The sequence below is a fragment of the Phocoena sinus genome, chromosome 6 (assembly GCF_008692025.1).
Source record: "Phocoena sinus isolate mPhoSin1 chromosome 6, mPhoSin1.pri, whole genome shotgun sequence".
NCBI classification, from domain to species: Eukaryota; Metazoa; Chordata; class Mammalia; order Artiodactyla; family Phocoenidae; genus Phocoena; species Phocoena sinus.
This window is the reverse complement of record NC_045768.1, coordinates 109,468,148-109,470,503: the sequence shown is the minus strand read 5'-3', so window position 1 is coordinate 109,470,503 and position 2,356 is coordinate 109,468,148. Positions and strand designations below refer to the sequence as shown.

The window sequence follows — 2,356 nt, the reverse complement described above, 5'->3', positions numbered from 1 at the left end:
CAACGGGAGAGGACACAACAGTGAGAGGCCCGTGTACTGCAAAATAAAAAAAAAATTAAAAAAAAAGTACAGCTTTACTGAGTAGAGATATATAACTAGTCATAATTCGCATCTGGTCAGACATAGGTTTTAGAGAGAAGAGTGGTGTGACCATAATAGAAAGCATTCTGTTTTGACTTGATTGTAAGAGACAGCTTTTAGGAGGTCAGAGAGAAGAGATGGAAAAGGGATGTTTAATTCCTGAAAACTTTTCTGTCCTATTTGAGACCGTGAATACTAGCAAAAGGGGGAAAAAAAAAAACTAGTAAAAGTCGTGCTCACTTCGGCAGCACATATACTAAAATTGGAATGATACAGAGAAGATTAGTATGGCCCCTGTGCAAGGGTGACACACAAATTCGTAAAGGGTTCCATGTGCTTTTGGATTGGGAGTTTGGGGTTCGTAGATGCCAACTGTCACATATAGAGTGGATGGACAACAAGGTCCTACTGTATAGCACAGGGAACTATATTCAATATCCTGGGAAAAACCATAATGGAAAAGAATATAAAAAGGAATGTATGTATACGTATAACTGAGTCACTTCGCTGTACAGCAGAAATTAATATTGTAAATCAATTATACTTCAATTAAAATAAATAATAAGTAAAAGAAAGAAAATAAATAAAAAGAAAGAAGTTGATATTGATTACATATTGAAATGAAAATGCTTGGGATATATTGGGCTAAATAAAATATATTAATAAAGTAAAAAAAAAAAACTAGTAAAAGTCACTCTGCTAAAGAATGTAATTCACCTAAATCACAGCATTCCATATTCTGAACCCTTTTTAAACACATGGTTTGCAAATAATTAATAACCTGGAAACTGTGACAGATTGTGGATTTTGAAAACAGAAAACCCCTTTTTAAACAAAAAAAAAATTCTTGAGTATTTCTCTATGTACCGTTCATATTATGTTTTCCTATCTATCCTGTCCCTGGTTGACTTGAATTGGGTGGCAAAAGGATTTTTGATTATGTTAGATTTCTGCCCTAAGGTTAATGAGTAATGTTTGTGATCTGAAACAGGTATATCACATTGATAGTGTCAGGAATGCCCCCCGCTGTGCAAAGGAGGTGTCAAAATGCCAATAACCAAGTGTGTGGGGAAGGTGATAGGGACTATATCTGGCTACTTGGTGGGCAGATCATAAACTCTTAATTAAGTGGCACTTGGGCTCGGACAGCATCATAATTCGTCCACATGTCTTTTCCCCTGCACCACCAAACCCCATCAACTCACAGTCTGCGGCTTTAAACGTTTCCCTGAGCAAATCTCAAAGTATTTCTTTCTGACTCCCCTGTAAATAGGTGGTGAAGAGAGAAGTCTCCTTTGCTTTCAAAAGTCTATATTAAAACTCCAATGCAGCTCATCCATTTTCATCTTCTTAAAAATAAATTTCACCTATGAATTGAATATCTTTAAAAATGACATGCCCTTTAGATGCACTGAATCACGAGCTTGCATTTAAACCTCCGGAAGAAGCTCTGAATCACGATGGCCTTCAGAAGGAGCTCATAGAATTTCTAATCCAGTTACCTTCTTGGCAGCTGCAAAGACTGCCCTGCTTGTCTGGTTTTAAAGTGGATTTAAATATTCTATGTGACTTTTTTTTTTTTTCCAAATTAACTTTCATGATACTTTACAAAAATATTTCCTTCTTTCTCTTGTTCAATATTTATTTAGTGCTTACTACGTGTCAGGCAGAATTTTAGGGTTTGAGTTACTATAGTGAAAAGAACAGATGTGTTTGAAAAGTCTGTTTTTGCAGAATGCACTAATGGATTTTCGCTAGTTTTATGCACAGACTGTTTCTGTACCACTGGGATTCAGTGCGATCAGGAGATCACTGTGATCTTTTGTGAGAGGACAGCCATGACAATGAATCGCATTATTCTTGTCCAGCCACTGGGCATAGTGCTTCTTTTTTTTGTTTGTTTTTGTTTTTGTTTTTTGCGGTACGCGGTCCTCTCACTGTTGTGGCCTCTCCCGTTGTGGAGCACAGGCTCAGCGGCCATGGCTCACGGGCCCATCCGCTCCGCAGCATATGGGATCTTCCTGGACCGGGGCACGAACCCGTGTCCCCTGCATCGGCAGGCGGACTCTCAACCACTGAGCCACCAGGGAAGCCCTGGATGAATGATTTTTGACAGCAGTACCATCTCTTTGAATAGTTCGGTAAAACATACTAGAAATAAATTCAAGCAAGTTCATGAAATTGCCTAAAGAGCTAGAAGAGGGTATAAAGTATAATGCTTTTATTACTGTGTGTGTGAGTTAGAATCCAATAACATTAATGACTGAAACCACGT

The 2,356-nt window shown here is 38.0% G+C and overlaps 1 non-coding gene across 1 annotated transcript; it reads left to right on the top strand.

The window, feature by feature from the left end:
* Positions 1-313: 313 nt before the first annotated feature.
* On the top strand, positions 314-420 carry LOC116756224. The gene has a single exon (XR_004350592.1). It is a non-coding gene; the product is annotated as a U6 spliceosomal RNA (small nuclear RNA).
* The last annotated feature ends 1,936 nt before the right edge of the window (positions 421-2,356 follow it).